General features: G+C 44.8%; 2 pseudogenes; one reads left to right on the forward strand and one right to left on the reverse strand.

Annotated features, from left to right (window-relative positions):
- The first annotated feature begins 8,632 nt into the window (after positions 1-8,632).
- LOC110329467 lies at positions 8,633-10,678 on the forward strand (annotated as a pseudogene).
- A 6,079-nt stretch (positions 10,679-16,757) lies between these two features.
- LOC110330071 lies at positions 16,758-17,227 on the reverse strand (annotated as a pseudogene).
- Positions 17,228-18,434: the final 1,207 nt, after the last annotated feature.

The raw sequence follows: 18,434 nt of genomic DNA on the forward strand, positions 1-18,434 counted from the left end.
AAGAAGAAGAAGAAGAAGAAGAAGAAGAAGAAGAAGAAGAAGAAGAAGAAGAAAAGAAGAAAGACTTCAACAGGTTAGGTGGCACCACCACCTATATCCCAGCACTCAGGAAGGAGAAGCAGAACTCTGTGGGTTTGAGATCAGCCTGATATACAAGTTTCAGGCCAGTCAGAACTACACAGTGAGAACCTGTCTCCAAGAGGGTGTGAGAGACTCATTATGTAGCCCAGCTAAGGTTAGAACTTGTGATCCTCCTGCCTCAGCCTCCTGAGTATCAGAATCGTCAAGCTCATACAAACTTTGATGGAAGAATTACAAAAGCAGTGTTTCTCAAACAGGAACCCAGAAAATCTACCAGAAAATGTGAAAAACTTCCCAAAGCCTAGGCCACACCTAATCCAGGCACCTGTTCCTTTTTATCTCAGAAATTCCAGTGTTCATCCGGGGCTGAAATCTTAATTACCCCAGCAGAGAGTTGAATCCAGGGGTGGTTACTAAGAGCAACCACATAATAAACTTCATCATCTCATGTTGTTCGTGAGATTGTTACCATCTAGGGCTCAAGATCTGGATCGTTTTTCTCTATCAGTCAAAGGATTAAAAGTTAGGAAAAATCTGGGACATGACTGGTAGCCACGGGAAAATTTTCGAACACAGCAAACAGTAGCAGCAGAGTCACAGAGAAGGAATTTTATTAGGGAAAGGGAAACATACACATACAGCAGGCACGTATATGATTGCATTGAGACTGGGGGTGTCTTCTTCCCCTTGCTCTCCACCTTATTATATATCAGAGCAGGGTGTCTGGCTAAGCTGGAAGCACATGTGCTTGCCTGACATTTCAGATAGTCAGGCTTCCCAGATTGCATTTTATTCTCCAACTTTTCAATCATAGGATTACAAGTGGCTGCCATGCCTACCCAGCTTTTATGTGGGTGCTGGGGTTCAAACTCATGTACTCATACTGTGCATCAATTGCTTTAGCTACTCACTGAGCCATCTCCCCATCCCCTGAGGAAGAATTGTTGTTTAGGGATTCATGCCTCAAGCCCCTCACTGAGGCCAGAGGCAGACACCTTCATTTATTTATAGGAGCTTTTAAACCCCCTCAGCAGCATTAAGCCTGAGGACCACTGAATGCGGATTTCTGGGGATCAGAGAACCAAAGGAAACAAAGAAAGAGGAAGTTCTAGAAATTATCGTCTGCTGGGAACTTTTGAAGTTGTGATTATGGCTTATTTTCACCATTAGATAAGGGATTCATGTTTTCACCAAATTAAAACCCTCTAGACAGACTGGGGCATCTAGAGAAGATGGCTTCAGAAAGATGTGCTTGTTTGTACTTCTTAGTGTATTTCTACTGTCCATGCCAAGATCTGACCACTCACCAAACGACATCAATGGCTAAGCAATCTAATCATGGTGCTTTTACTTGGAGGACTTTGAACAAATCAGTCTAAGATGTTGTGGTATCATTTCCTTGAAGGGAGAGTGGGAAAACCCAACCCATCCTATATGTGGGCCGGTTATAAAGTGGTTCAATAGTCAGCACTGGGCCCTGTGCTGGTTGGTTATTCGAGATAAGGTGATTGTTCCCAACTTCCTTGAGAGCATAGTGACCTTAGACCATCTCATAAGCATTTACAAGGAACACAATCATGGTAGGGGCCCTATGCCCTAACAGAGACAAACCCAGGATGAGCTAGCCAAGGCTTGCTCAAAGGTAACATTACAGTTATTCTTAGAGTGAGGGTTTCTGACACTACTAAGGCCAGGTCTGTGGGCCTGGCCCACGAGACCCAGAGTTAGTGAGTATGAGGCAAGGCCCAGGAACCAGCATATAAGAACCAATTCAAATGGGGCAGAGGAAATAGCTCAACCAGTAAAACACTTGTCCTTACAGCAGGAAGATCTGACTTTCATCTCAGAACCCATTCAAAAAAGATAATGGGTGTTGGGGTTGAAGCATATAGTCCCTGCTCTGGGGAGATGAAGACAGAAGGATTCCTGGGGCTCACGGGCCAGCCTGCCCTGCCTAATTAGTGAGCTCCAAGTCACTCAGAGACCTCACCCCTACAAAACAAGGTGGGTGGCACCTGAAGAATGACACATACTCACACAGATGTGCACCTGCACACATACAAATACATATGCGCGCGCACACACACACACACACACACAAACCTACCTTTAAAAAATACAAATTATAACAAAGTAAACACCTGCTCAGAAGAACAAAAGAAGTGGCCCATAAACCTCTGTTCATCAAGACATTGTTTCAGAACCCTTTGTCTCTCTAGGCCAGCAGCAGGTAGGTGAGTGACAACCTAGAAAGTTCCAGCAATAGCCCTTGTGAAGGAGCCCACCCTGCTCTGCACCGGTGGCCCAGTGAACTCTAGTGTGGCCATCACCTAGGCTGATCCTGGCAGAAGTAAGGACATTTCACACAAAGACCCTAGTTCCCCTCCTTTCTAGTCTAAGAATGTTGTGATGGGACCCCAAGGAATTGAGATTTCCCCAGTGTCGTGCTGGGAGAAGGAAAAGAGAAGAACTTGTCTGCCTGGAAGAATATTCCTCCAGTACTGATAATGGGCACAATACTACAGAGGAGAAAAGACTGGAGACAGATTTGCAACCTAGATGGGTCAGGGAAGGGCAGGACTACACCTTGACCAGGCCTGCTCTTTATAACTCTTGCCCTCTATTTAAACCTAGACTTCATGTTAGGGCCCTGAAGGTGAACTTGGGAAGTGGTCACTGGCCCTTTATTTTTGCCTCTTTCTAAAGCAAGGAGGTTGGTAAATCCTCAGACCTAATGTTTCAAAGCCCCTGATGGGTAGCAGGGACAACAGTTGGTGGAAGAGGGTGTGGGTTCTAGAGGAAGGTAAACTTCCTGACTCTTTTTTTACAGTCTAGAAATCTCCATGATCCCAAAGTGGGTCCTAGAGGACAAGATCCAAAGGTAAGGAAGAAAAGGAAAGAAAGGAAGGGAAGGGGGAGGAGGGCAGGGGAGGAAGGAGGAGGGGAAGGAAGAAGAAGATGGGCATGGGGAGAGAAGGAGCAAGAGGATGGTTACAGAGGAGCTGCAGGTGCCAGATGCTATCAAGAAATATTTGACAGGAAATGTAGGAAAGAAGGCCTTTGGGAATTGGAGAGAGGGACACACTTGTGAAGGGGGTTAGGGAAACAGAGGGGTCACAGCAAAGAAGGACCTGGGGTGGCAGGTCTCACAGGTAACTGGCATATTTCTCTGAGGTAGGGAAATGAAAGATATGGGCCCGAGATTCTCCAGGGATGCCCTAGGCAGCCCAAGAGCTGGGTGGAGACTAACTGAAGGCATCTCTACCTCCATACTCAAAGACACGAGGTCAGGAAATGGTGGAAGGGTGGAGATAGTGCCAAGTTTTGTCCCTCCACTTTGAATATCCAGGAACAGGAAAAGCAAAAGCAAAAATTAAAACCAACTAAACAAACAAAAAAAATAACCACAACAACAAAAAGCGACTTCAGTCTTTTTACTTACTATCTGATGTGTACTTTGAGCTCAGGGATTATATCCTCTGGGGAAACCTGAAACATTTGCATCTTTGTAGCCTGTCTAGGACAGTTTTAAGCATACAGGGTAGGGAGAAGCTATGAGGTTGGCTCTTCACCAAAGTGTGGCCCTGTCACTTGACTTCCTCAGTGACAGATTTCCCTTAGGACCATAGTTTCCAGGTGGCAGGGAAAGACTACAATTATTCCTGCCCTGTCTGAGAGGCCTATACTCTACCTTCTGTGTTCCACCATATTTAACAAAACTTGTTTCTTGTGGTGTCTGGCAAGCAGTGAGCCACTTGTTCCTGGAACACAGAACAAAGGGACGCTCCCAAAGGCCTGGCTGTTTCCTTGTTTCTAAACCTTTATTGATTTTTTTTTTATATAGCTTTCTTTTCAAACAACTGGAGGCTCTTTAGTGTAGGGCATACTTCCTGGCTTGTCCCTCGGCTGATACCCTACCTTCTCTCATGTGTCCCCATCTCCAACAGCTGGGAAATAAGCCATCTGGATTTCCTGACATCCCCAAATTTCTGAGTCAGTACAGAACCCTCTTCTAGTGTTCATTTTTTCCATATGGGGCACTTCAACCTACCTATCCACTTATCTATTCAACCTCTGTCTTCCCCCTCTCTCTACCTCCTCCACTCCCCATTCCTTTTCTTTCCTATGTTTTAAAAACTATTTTTTAATGATTCATTTTATGTATATGTGGTCTATCTGCATGTACACCTACATGCCAGAAGAGGGCATTAGATCTTACTACAGATGGTTGTGAACCACCATGTGGTTGCTGGGAACTGAACTCTAGACCTCTGGAAGAGCAGCCAATGATGCTCTTAACTGCTGAGCCATCTCTCCAGCCCTGCTTCCCTACTTTTGTCTATAATTGCTGGGGATGCGGCCAAGATCATGCTGGGCAAGTGCTCTCCATCTGGGCTGCACATAGCTCCCTTGCCTTCTTCTCCCAGAGTGTTGTTCTGGCTCTCTGACAATATTTTTCAAACGTCAGTATTAAGACAAGACTTTCCCTGTCCTTAAACTAAAAGGAAAGGTGGCCTTTCACAGCATCTCTGTTGCCCTCCAGCTTGTCACCTTAGCTGTTCCCACCTAAGGCTGTGTTTAGAATCAGCATAAGGTCCCTCTTGCTACCTGGTCCTCTTTAAACCATATGGAAAACAGTATTGCTTCTGGAAGGGAGGCATTTACTGTACCCGGACCTTAGAGATGTCATTAGCATAACAGCACAATGAACTGGCCCATCCCATGAAGGACTGTGTATGCTCTGGCAGGAAGCCATTTACTGATTCTGAACCTTAGAGACATTATCAACAACACAGCACAACGAACTGGCCCATCCCCTGAAGAACTAAGGAGGAAATATTAATTTTAAATGGAATTCTGATCTAACAAATGCAGGCATGGTGAGAGGAAGAACCCAGGTACCCGAGCCTATCCTGGGTTAGAGCCTCTGAGTTTAGTTAGAAGAAGCAAGAGGCCAATGGGGACCCCTGCTAGCCTTCCACTGGCTGGGCTCCATGACTAGACTAGCCCACCATTCTACCCTTGATTCCTCTCTACCTAGTTATTGCTCTGAATTCCTTTGCCTCTATTCTAGGAGATCCACTTTTTCCCAGTCTCCTAAAGGTGAAGATCCTCCAGGACATGGCACACAGCAACATACTTTTTGCAGCTGCTATATTGCTCTAGCCTATATCTACCTGGAGTCTGCTCTGCCATCCTGCCTCTGCCCAGATGAGCCAGGCATGGAACACACAAAAGGAGCTACTCAGCACCCTAAGTACCTGCAGGTTTACTGAAAGAGTCTACACTTGTATCTTGGGAAGCCCTACCTGGATCCTGTGTCATAAACAGAAATGGAAGCTTGAGGAGACTGAATGCTGTCCTAGGTCCAATACTCATACAAGCTGAGCCTTAATCACGGAGCTGGAAGCTTTCTAGTTTTTAAACAGTAGCAGCTTTGGCTGACTTCCTTCAAACTGTGGCCCTTCAGCTAGCCTCCTCCAACCCCTATCTTCAATTCCAAGGTAGAAGAATGGAGTTTTATCCAGTCTGGTGTGGTTTGGCACCAATTACAGATTCTAGTGTCTTTGCTCAGTGGAATTTTCTCATAAGATATGAACAACTATGATCCTGGCCAGTCTTTTACATGAGTGAGAATTAATGTAACTTAGAGCCTATTCTCCTAAATTCTGGTTATATAGAAAGAAGAGGGGAGGAGCCATTGGCTTCCTAAGATTGAAAGGGTTTAAAGTATCAGAAGGGTAGAAAAGGCCTCTGAATAGAATCTTTGTCTAATTTATAGTCTTCCTGGATCCACCCTTCCTGGGTTATGAGTATAAAGAAGCAAGCTGGTACAAAAGAGCTATAAAGAGAAGAACTTCCAGAAGAAAGCAGGCTTGACTATAAGATTAACACCCGCCTAGACCCTCCCTCTCCCCCAGGACAGACAGCATGGGCAGGTTCCCAACCAGGCATAAATAGGGCCTGAAGAGGTTTAATAAATGCCAATAGTCCACTCTGCTCCAAAGTACCCCTGTAGCTGGAGAAGTCCCTTATTACAAAGGCTAAGAGACTATTAGATAGTGTCATAAGTCACTCACACAACTGCCACAATGTGGTTATTGTCTGAGAACCAGGATGTAACTGGGAGTTAGCAGGAGGTATGATCTGTCCTCCAGTGTCCTATTCCCTGGATGCTTTATGGGTCTAGTAAGTTTTCCTCATAGGACCAGTCTCTTCAGGCCACTGCCATCCCAAGTCCCCTTGATTCTGGAAACATTCTGGAACAGAGGAGCAGATACTCTTTCAGGCCAGTGACTTGACCTTTGTCCCACTGTCTTACAGTGTATTTGAAATATAAACATTTGGTTCCAAACAGTCTGAGACTGTAAGCCATCTGTAAGCCCATGACAGCTAAAAATCCCAGCATGTGGGAAAGAGCCAGAGCCAGAGCCAGAGGGTGACATCATCACTTATGCAGCTCTTCTACAAAATACGCATCACCTGGAAACAGCAGGTGACTCAAATCCAAGGGCCTCTTACCACTCACAACACAGTTTCCCTCCAAAGAGGCTCAATCAGATATTGTTCCATCCTCAAGGGGTGGAACAGCATTGCAACCAAGCACAGCTTAGAAGCTGGACCAAATAAAGCATGCTGAGGAATGGATGAACCTTGGACACAGTCTGCAGGTGACATGGTATCACCCACTATGCTCATTTCTAGTTTTTGATGGTGCCCAGAGGCCATGGAAATGCTACCTTGAGGGAATCAAAGCTAAGAATGCTACCACAACCCTTAGTCAGGCTGCATTTAAAAATTAAAAGGTAAGACATTAAGGGGCCTGGAGAGCTTACTCAGAGGTTAAGAGAACATGCTGATGCTGCTCTTGCAAAGGACATGGGTTCAGTTCTCAGCACCCACACTACCAGCAACTCACCACCACTGTAACTGCAGTTCCAGGGGATCCTGAACCCTCTTCTGGCCTTCATGCGCACTGCATACACATAGTGAACCCAAACACACATGCACATAAAATAAAAACACATCTTTCTTTTAAAAGATAAAAACAGTGAAGAAAACTTGGAATTAAGGATGAGTCTTGTCTAGAATGCAGCCAATTGAGACAACAGGAAGAAAACACACAACTGAGTGATATGGAGGGAGGACATCTGACATCCACCATGGGGACAGAATCCTAGAGGCTGTGGGGAAATTTGATGACTGGGAACTTTCTAGACTGTTAAGAAAACTCAAATCCTAGACTCAGGAAATGGATTGGGAGCTGAGGGTGGTATGATGTAGATAAAAGAAAGCATCACATCTAAAGGCAGCAGAAGACATTTCAGAGCATCAAAGGAGAAAGAAAAATGAAGGACAACCTGATGACCAGTCAGGAGTGAGGAAAGGAAAGCAAGATGTGAAGTCACATGTTTCTCCCAGGCCTTGTGAGTCTGTGTGGATGCATGTTAGAAATCCTGCAAATATAAGCAAACAAATAACCAGATGTGAATGAGTATGGGAGGCTGCAGGAAGCTAGGAAGGCTATAAAGAGTTAGCTTTGCTTTACGTGAGAAAAGAACTTTTAAATTGTTGTTTAAGCAATATCAAGGAAAAAGTCACTATTGCAGACTTATCTAAGTGGGTCTAAAATTGCTACACTGAAAATTACATATCAACATTGAGGAGAGTGTTTAAAAACCTAAAGAGAAAAGTCAGGCCTGGTGCTGCAAGCCACAGAATAAGCTACTTAGCAATACCTGGACTTATAAAATAAGAAATTCCTGAATAGGAGCACTGTAGGTCATCCTTTTGGGGAAAGATGGCATAGACCAAGGGATCCAAGAAAGGACCCCACAAATGTCCCTCACTCACCTGCTCAACTCTGACAAGGATGGCAAAGCACTTCAATGGAGAAAGAAAAGGTGCTCTGAACTGCAAAAATAACAAAAAGTGAGTCTTATGCCCATTCCAGGTGCAACATTACCATGGATGATTGCATTAAAAGCAATAATTAAAGTTCAAAATTCTTCTATTCAGGGAAAAAAAAATAATATAGGACACAAAGAACACTAGTCTTCACTAAAGTTAAAACTTACCAAGAAAATCAACTGGTAGCACAAACCAGGAGAAAATGGTTATATTATATATAACATAATTTAAAGTGTATAACATATATATATATATATATATATATATATATATATATATATATATATATATATACTTATGTCATATGTAAACATATATCTATGGTAAAGGACTTCATTCATAAATATTTTTTCCTTTTTCCTTTTTATTTTACATGTATGGGTGTTTTTGCCTGGATGCATGTCTGTACACCACTTGTGAGCAGTGACAGAGGCTAGAAGAGAGTGTCAGAACCCCTGGGGTGGAGTTACAGATAGATGGTAGTGAGCTGTCATGTAGGTGCTGGGAATAAAACTAGGGTCCTCTGCAAGAGCAGCCAGTGCTCATAAACTCATAGCCATCTCTTCCAGCCTCATATCTCAGAAACATTAAAACCTGCTACAACTCAAGGATTTAGTTTAGTGAAGAGGATAGAGGTGCCATGTCAGGCTGCAAAGGTGGCAAAAAGAGACCCTGAAACAGCCCAAGAAGCAGGCCAAGGAGATGGATGAGGAAGGTAAGGCTTTCAGGCAGGAACAAAAGGAGAAACAAAAGAAACTAAAGGAGGAGCTAAAATCCAAGGCCACAGGGAAGGGGCCCCTGACCACAGGTAGAATTAAGAAATATGGCAAAAAAAAACTTAACTGTTCCTCATATCTGAGGTGATGGTGACTCTCTTCCATTCCTACTTAAACATCTGGGTTCCCTGGCATAACATCATGGCCACCTAATAGCTAGGATGCGGTGTTATCCTGGAGCCTGATGTGTATTGTAATAAACTTTTGTTTAAAAAAGAATAGAATGAATAATACAATGCCTTCTGAGTGCTAGGACTAAAGGTGTGTATCACCATGCCTGATTTACAGATGCACCAGGGAGCCCAGGGCCAAAGAGATTCAGTGAAGAGCCTGGCCCAAACTGGTTCCTGCAGAATCTTCAGCTGTATGCATAGCAATTGCTGGAGCACCCCCAAGAAATGGGGCGATGTGTGATACAGGATACCTAACTGGCACAAAGCCTGTTAAGCACCTGTGTCTAGGGCTGCTGAGTGACTCAAAGGTTGAAGAGGCCTTCTACAAAGCCAAATAACCTGAGTTCAAACCAGTATGGGGGTTGGAGAGAGTTTACTCCTTTGAAGTATCTCACCAAGTAAAGCCTAATGACCTAAGTTCAACATCAGGCACTTCAGCACTCCCACAGTGGAAGAAGAGAACTGACTCCACAAATCTTTCTCTGACCTCCACATATGAGCTTTTGCATCCATATCCCCATACATAAACACACACAAATGAATAATGTAATTTAAAACAAACAAACAAGAAAAACCTCACCTGTATCTATCCAGAAACATGGCAGACAGCTGAATTCCATCACTCTTGACTTGGAGGCAGGAGAATCAGTTTGAGATACATGGGCTACTCTGTCCCAGTTTACTTTTCTGTTGTTCTCCATTGAACAGAACAGCCTGTCTCTTTTTTCATCTGAAACTGTGGTCCATCTACTGCATTCTTTGTGCCTACTGCCCATTCTCATCTTCCTTAGATTTTATCTCTACTCTCTTCATAATGTGTATTTTCCTCTGATCTGTCTTCCAGTTTATTAATTCTCTCTTCAGCTGTTTCTAACATCTGGTAAGACACTCAACGTGTTTCTAATTTACTATTAGATTTTTCAGTTCTATAATGTCTATTTTTTTAGAGCTGCTACAATTTTTGTAAATTTCCAGTTATCTATTGAAATTTAATTTTTTTCTTTTACATTCTTGAATAGTATATGATTAATTCTTTTAAAGACTATAAATTTTTTAATGTTTTATTTATTTGCAAGGTATCTGGAAGGGTGCACACATGTAGAGGTCAGAAGACAACTTGCTCTAGCCTTCTACTTTGTGGGTCCCAAGGACTGAACACAGGCAGTTAGGCATGGTGGATACATGCTCTTATTCACTGAACCCTCTTGTGGGCCCTGATAATTCTTTTCTAAAGCCCTGTATGCCTCTATCATCTGTTTGTTCTGCTTCTTCTGAGTTGTATTCGCATGTCTGCTTGTATTTCTGATGATTTTGATGAAAGGCAGACCACTTGTATTGAAGAAGTGAACTTGTGAATACTTTGAGGCCCAGTGGGATATCTTTATCCAGAGATGATCCTTCTGTTTCAGCCAGGTACCTGGAGGTGTGGTCAATCTGGGGTCACCTTGATGCCATAATATTGGTAGATACTTTTAGGGACACTGGGAGCTATGCTGTAGTAGTATTTGCTTTGTTTCAAGGTCCTCTTTATTGGTAGGATGTGATCCACTAGACTTCCTGTTTATTTTGGGAAGTTATGAGGGCAATGATCTGACAGCCCTGAAACCTGATCTTGGCCTCCTGCCTCTCAGTGTGGTCAAAGTCATCCCCAGCTTCTTCACCCCAAATCAGCAGACCCACAAAGATGAAGACAGAACCCAGCTGGCATGCTTGTCTGGATTTCTGCGTTCTTCTTGATCTACATGATTTATTGCCTAGTTAGGGCTCCAATTCCATTCCGCAGGCTTAAGAGACATCTTATCTGGGTTTACATTTGTTCTCATTGGGACTGTTGATCCAAACAGCCAGAAGTGGGAATCTTTAGAGCTTCGACGAATAAAGAGGTACTCTCAGGTGCTTGTTTCTCATTAATACGATCCCCCAAGTCTCTGCCAAAGAGTAATCCTCCTTCAAACATCTCTATCTCGGTTTACAACCCATCACCATTGGCTTTAATAAACTCAAGGACCAAAGTGATCATTATGTCCTCTGTTTGCATAACTTACCTGCCATTCTAGACGACGGCCCATAACAGGCCTGTATCCAAATAAGAGGAAGTGGGGCTATTCAGTCCCAACAATAAAAACGCAAGACAGGTGTGCTGGACCCGAAGCTGTATCTGAGTCTGCTCAGGTGGGACTCAGCTCAGAGCCTAAACCAGGGTTCAGAAGGTAAGCCCATGCTCAAACTGCCACTTTGATGTGGGCCCTGTGGGGCTTTCCTGATCAGTGTGGAGTGGATGATGTTTGCCAGAGCTGAGGGGAGTGGAAAGAGAGGGCTGGGAGTGATTTGTGAGAAGAATGAGACATGTCTATGCAAAACACAGCGCCTGCCTCAAATGGTAAGAGAAATACTTTATTCTGGGCCAAATCTAAGCAACCATGGCCTGGGAATAGGGATTCAGGTGACCCCAAACTCCATGGTCCAATGTAGAATTGGTTTCATACTTTTTCATAGTTACAGAACAAACAGTCATAATCAAGGCACTTTTCAAACACATTGGTTGGAACCACAGGCAGGCAGATTACACCAGACCAGAGGAACATTAGCTGTAGGCCCCAGGTCCTTGCTGAGGACATGATGAGCTTTGCGGTTGGTGAAAAACAGTGGCTGCTAACAAAGGGATGTCGGATAAGACACAGAAGTGGGCTAGGAATGGCTACTAAGAGAGTTGAAAATAGCCCAAGGTAATTTTCTCTGGCTCTGCAACATTGCAACTCTCCACAACCACAAGCTCCAACCAGTCCATCTGGCTTGGAGAATCACCCACACAGGTGCAGCTTTTTTTTTCCCTGTGAACTTCAATTCAGAGGCAGACCCACACCAATCCTCTCCAGTCAAATCTCTACCCTTGTCTCTTTTCTCTTCACCCACACAAAATGCACACTGGCTCCATTCATACCTCCTTTATGTCCCCAGGCATGGTTAAAGTCACAATGTGCAAAGCTGAGTGAGCACTTCCAACTGTGCTGTCAGAGTGCATTCATCCATGCAGGACACTGTTAGGGCAATGGCTCTCAAATGTCCTAATGCAGCTCCTCATGTTGTGATGACCCGATCCATAACATTATTTTCATTGTTACTTCATAACTGTTATTTTGCTACTAACATCCTAACGTAAATATCAGTGTTTTCCAATGGTCCTAGGTGACCCCTGTGAAAGGCCCATTTAACCCCAAAGGGGTCACAACCCACAGGTGAGAACGGCTGCTTTAGAGGGAGGGCAGTTTTGTGGCATGGAACAGTGTGACATCAGCTCTCTGTCCATTCGGCATAGGGAAATAAACTAGGGTCCATAAACCAAGGCAGTAAAGAGGTGAAGAACAGGAAAACTGGGACTTTATGGTGGGATGATAGGGCTGCAGCAAAGCAGAACCTGGTCAGTTCTGAGCAGTTTAGTGGCCTTGTTGCAACTCCCTCTGTCCCTGCACATCCTTCCCATCCAGCTTCCCTGCTGGAGTCACCCACTGAGACCTTCACAAAAGCCATTGGATCTAGTTGTTGGATGACAGTTCTTAGAACAAGACCACAGTTCCAAACTGGGACCATCAGGTGCTTTACATGAACCTTTTTTTTTTTTTTTTNNNNTAAAAATAAAAAAGAAAGAAGGAAAGGCTTGTTAGGAGGTGGGGATGTGTGAGCCGGGCGTGGTGGCGCACGCCTTTAATCCTAGCACTTGGGAGGCAGAGGCAGGTGGATTTCTGAGTTCAAGGCCAGCCTGGTCTACAAAGTGAGTTCCAGGACAGCCAGGGCTGTATAGAGAAACCTTGTCTTGAAAAACCCAAAAAAAAAAAAAAAAAGAGGTGGGGATGTTCCCCAGGGTGTAGAATGTTTGCACAGTGGGTATAACACCCTGCCCTGGTGACTATAAAGGAAAGGGGTCTGAACTAGAGCTTTGTATGGGCAGAGGCTTGGGGAAAGGTAGGAGTAAAGAGTGGCACTGATTTTCTGTTTGAGAAAGGGGGCAGCCAGCACTACTTCCGGTATTCACAGAGCAGCAATGCTCAGGAGAGTGAGAAGGGAGGCTAAGCATCTCCACTAGTACAGAGTTCCAGCTTCTGGGCAGTGATATACACAAAACAACCATGTTTTCTGTAGACAAGGAGGGAGTGAGAACCCAGCAGGCTCAAGAGAGTAGGCAAAGTGCCCCTCCCTTACCAAATCACAGAGCCAGGCATGTCACTTGTAATCAGTGCTTCTCACCATGCCCAAGATTTATTTGTGATGCAGTTCTGAGAGCCTTACCCTGTGGACAATGATTATGACACATATACTTCAACAGCTGATGCTTTTCTGGAAGGCTCAGAACTTGCAAAGTCAGCTCGATTCTTTATATGGAGTCACTACTCTACATACATACATACATACATACATAGCACTGGGATGTGCAGAATAGGGTCACAGAGCATTAAACACATCTTCTGGTCCTCTCTAATGGGTCTGCCATATAGTCGCAGACATAATTTTTAAAATGCTGAGGCAGAGGCTGGATGCCCTGGCTTTGTGCATCCTGGCTTTCCCAGGAGCAGAGTAATGATGCAGGAGGCACCTGGGGTAGAGGGCATGTTAGGAGCAAGGTCTGCATGTGCTCCCAGCAGCTTATGTATCAGAACAAAGGGTGTCAAGCACACTACCTTCTGTGGTGTTTTTGAACCTGGAACCTTCTATGGGGGCAGGCTCCTGGCTTCTTCTTTCCCAGTGCCCAAGGGAGGCTGCAGTTTCTTAGCTGGCCTGCCCAAGCCAGAGTCCTGTGCATACTTTCTGTGCAAGGAAACAGTAATGTGGTACCTGCCTATGGCTTCCTCAGCAGCAGGCATTTTGGGAACAGCCCCCCTCTTCCCCCCACCATGCGTGACCATGGGTTTGTGCATTTGTGCCTTGGTTTGGAAACCCAGACAATGCAGTGAGTTGTCCTTATGTAGGGTCAGCCAAGTGGATGTCCAGAATGATGAAGCTGGGTGGCTGAAGTCCAAGAAGGCTCTTCCATGGCAAGTGACATCAAGCAAGATGAGCCATCAATGGGCACTAGGAAGGAATAGCAGAGCAGCAGCAGTTAAAGATGTCAGGCTCGCAAGGCAAGTGCAAAAAGATGTCAAAAGCTACCTGCAGCCACCCAGCCTTGACCAACCTGCTCTAAGACACGAAAAGTAGAGCCTGGTCACTTAGAGCCAAGGGCTAGCTGTTCCTGCCTGCCAAGCAGCTCCCAGTTCCCACTGGGCTTGACATCTTGGGTGCTCTGCTATTCGCAGAGGTAGATAGTAGGCCTGGCTAAAAATACTCATATAGGAGTAGTCACAGGATATTTCTGACAAAGTTTGGGAGAACGTTCTGCTTTCCTAAGACCTACACTGTTTTCTTTCTCCCATTTTGTCTTTCCCCTTGAGGCATAGAAGTATGTCTGGATCTGCAGCAGCCATTTTATGACCATGAAGCAATATTCCAAGAAATGAAGATACAAGCTATGGCAAAGCAGAGGAAAAGACCAAAGATCCCTGATGGAATTGACTCCTCTCACAGCCCTAGGAGGTCCACTATGCAACTTGTTATTTTATGAGTCAATTGTGTTGTGTTGTTGTGACATTCAGGCTAGTCTAGATTTCTATAAGTTGCTGGTAAATGGTCACAACTTGTGGGGAACCTAGGCTTGGCTTGGAGTTTGTGGAGCATTCATGGGGCAGCCTTGAGTTCTATAGAGTGTACCAAGTGGTAGGGCAGTAAGGAGTGGGCCAAGGAGTTAGGCAGCACAGGTAGAGTGGGGAGGGCTTAGCTTCTGCCTCTTTAATTGGGTTTCTCTGCTTCCACTGGGAATTCTGCTGTTCTGGGGCTACCCAGCCCCTCCCTAGCTGAAATCACCTGCCATTCATGGATGGGGAAGGGAGGGAAGAGTCCTGGTGACTTCGACTTCAGCTTGGGCTGCTAGTTGTGTTTTGTTCCTATGAGGGAACTGCTTTGCTTTCCTTCCCATCTTAATTACTATCCCGTAACTGTGACAAAATATCTGATAGAAGAAACTTAAGAAAGATTATAATCAAGCTGGGTGTGGTGGCTCACACCTTTAATCCCAGCACTCGGGAGGCAGAAGCAGGCAGATTTCTGAGTTCGAGGCCAGCCTGGTCTACAAAGTGAGCTCCAGGACAGCCAGGGCTACACAGAGAAACCCTGTGGGGGGGGGGAGAAAGAGTATAATCTGTCTCCCAGGTTAAATTGGAGAAGGCAGGGTTTGAGGCTGTTGGTCATTTTGTATCCACAGTCAGGAAGCAGAGAGAGATTTTGGTCACTTTGTATCCAGTCAGGAAGCAGAGAGAGAGAGAGAGAGAGAGAGAGAGAGAGAGAGAGATGAGTTCTGGCAGTCCTTTGCTTTATTACTTTTCTCTCAGTCTGAGAGACCAGCCCATGGCATGGTACTGCCCACATTTAGAGTGTGTCTTCCCACCTCAGTTAACTCAATCTAGACAATCCCTCATAGGCATACCCAGAGGTTTATGTCCTAGGTGGTTCTAGATCCTGTCATGTTGACAGTCAATATCAACCATCACACTTCCTGTTTCACAGGAAGCACAAGGGTACCCCCAGCTTGAGTCAGGTCACCTTAAACCCACTAGTTCACAACTAGGCCTGTCATTCTTGCTGTAAGGCAAGCTCCCTAGAACCCTTGCATGGGACCCACGCCCTTCTCACCCAGAGCGCTCATCTGGGCAATTGCTGCAATTGTGGAGTAGTCGAAGCCAGGCACTCTCCTGTACTACTTATGGAAACTCACCAGCACTTGGGTCTAGATGAAGTCTACTTAAATCACACACCCATCATCCATCTGAACCCCCAGGCAAAGAGCAAATCAGCAAAGAAACCCTGATATTTTCCCCAAAGACGTGCTGGCAGAATTATCAAATGACACCATCTAGCAAATCTTCTCACTGTGTGGTGCTAGGAATGGAAGCAGCTGGTCTTCAGCAGACTGGCTTCATGGCTACATGTTTCTTTATTACTTGTGTTTTGTGGTGCTAGGGATGGACCCTGTTTTCTTGCACACGATAGGTAGGTACTCCAAAACTGGGCTATGTACCTAGGCAGAGCCCAAGGATAGCTCTCTTACAATGCATTGCAGAGTCATCTCCAGGACACAATGGCAAATGAAGATAGGGTAGAGACTGGGATATGAGAAAGGCCTGTGATCCATGTTTGATTCCTTCACAAAGTTGTCCTCTGATGTCTACATATTATATACACACACACACACACACACACACACACTAATAATATAAATAAACAAAAATTCAAAACCATAGTGAGATCAACACAGTAAAGCCATAAGCCCTGGGAGATAAGGAAACAAGTGGTGTGGGGTCTGGGCAGGAGCCAGCTCTTTGTGTGTGAAGGGTAACTACAAACAACTCTCAGGACACAGACTCCCCAGGGCAAAGTGATCACAGCTGACAGGTTCTGCCTGGGCTGTGCCAGCCAGTGGGAACTGCCTTGTCTGTGAGCAAGAAGGGATTATGAAATTCTCAGGAATTTTGGAAGCTAGTTATTAAAGGATGGGTGATGTCCTACCTAAGCCCTACAGGTCCTGTGAGAGTGAGCCACTGCCACCACTTGTGGAGGAAACAATACCCCTCACTTAGTAACCTAGGACTCCTTTCCTTCTTACTTTCTCTTTCTGCTTTGTTCTTTCTTGTTTTTTTTTTTTTTTTTTTTTTTTTTTTTTTTTTTTTTTTTTTTTTTTTTTTTTTTGTTGTTTTTGTGACTTTATTTAACACAAATCACACATACAAGCCATCTACTCATTTTCTTCGCTGTGTAGCCTGGCGTTGGGATTCGTTACTCTGATGGCCAGCTGTGCTGCTCTTTCTACGATGGCTTTTTGGTTCTTAGAGGACACCTTGTGAGCAATCTCAGCACAGTAAGATTTGTTGCACATCAGCAGCACCTCCAGCTCCTTGACAATGTGGACCAGGAACTTGCAGAAGCCGCTGGGCAGCATGTGCTTGGTTTTCTTGTTGCTCCCATAACCGATGTTGAGCATCAGGATCTGGCCCTTGAACCTTCTCCGCACCCTGTTGTCAATGCCTCTGGGTTTCCGCCAGTTTCGCTTAATTTTCACATATCNGTCTGACTGGTGTCTGATGAACTTCTTGGTCCTCTTTTTGACGATCTTGGGCTTCACCAGAGGGCGGAGGGCAGCCATGATGCCGCAAAACAGATGGCAGCCACCTCGTAGGCAGCGCCAAGGAAGAAGGAAGAGGCGGCGGCGGCGCGCAAAGTATCATTCTTTCTTGTTTGTTACTCAAATTCTTTTTCTTTTTCTTTTTCTTTTTCTTTTTCTTTTTCTTTTTCTTTTTCTTTTTCTTTTTCTTTTTCTTTTTTTAAAGTCAAGGTCTCATGTAGCTCAGGCTGGCCTTAAACTGGCCATGTAACCAAGGATGACTCTGAGTTTCTGATCTTCTTGCCTCCAACTCCTAAGTGCTTGGACTGCAAGCATGCAACACTATGCCTGGTTTATGCGTGGTTCTGGGCTTTATACGTGCCAGACAAGCACTCTACCAACTGAGCTGCATCCCCAGCCCTGGCTCAGGTTCTTCAGTTACAAAGTAACATGCAGGTAAACCTACTTTCTACAAACACAAGCATGTTTCCCATTTCCTAGGACACTTGCAACACACCCTGGGAGAGTGCAGAAACCTATGCCACTCTGACAACCTAAAAGATGTAGATGCAGCCTCTGTAGCACCATGTTTTAATTCTCTGACCTCTACAAGGACCATATGGAACCTAAAACATCCCACCAAGACAACCAAGGGGAAACCCAACTCTACTGCAGGAGACAACATACTAGACCAGACACTTGGGACACAGCAGGCAACTGTCCCCTCCATAAGTGTGTCCTGTTCACACTTTCAGAGAAGAGGGTTATCAAGTACTCATATTCAGAAAAGTGTCAGAGGGTGACACATATGGTGTTATAAGCACAGATCTGAATAGGATACCACCAGATCATGCATCCATCATATCCATTCCAGGGACCTTCTCAAGGTCAAGAATATAGCAAGGTGTCAGATAAGCTCTGACCCAAAGCCTCTGTGCTCAGCACATCAGGCTGGAGGCTGCTACCCTTAAAGACATAAGTTGAAGGTGTCTGGTGAGCTTTGAGAGCTCTGAAGCCATATCAGGGCAGAGCATACAGTGGTTTACATGTGGGACTAATGGCTTGTTCAGGAGAAGCTTGTTCAGAGCTTGCCAGCCAGAAGTACCATACTTCCTGATGGGCAGTACATTCCTCAGAACTGAGGCTGCATTGAGTCAGTATCTAGGGCTCATCTTGAACAGAAAATTAAACTAGAGGAAGTTCCAACTCAATACAAATGGCAAACCCAGCATGTGAGAAGCTCCACAGGACAATGGTTACTTTTCTGCAACAAATAAAGGACATTCAAGGAGAAATTTGTTAAATTTAAAT

The sequence above is a fragment of the Mus pahari genome, chromosome 12, assembly GCF_900095145.1.
Source record: "Mus pahari chromosome 12, PAHARI_EIJ_v1.1, whole genome shotgun sequence".
In the NCBI taxonomy this organism is placed as follows: Eukaryota; Metazoa; Chordata; class Mammalia; order Rodentia; family Muridae; genus Mus; species Mus pahari.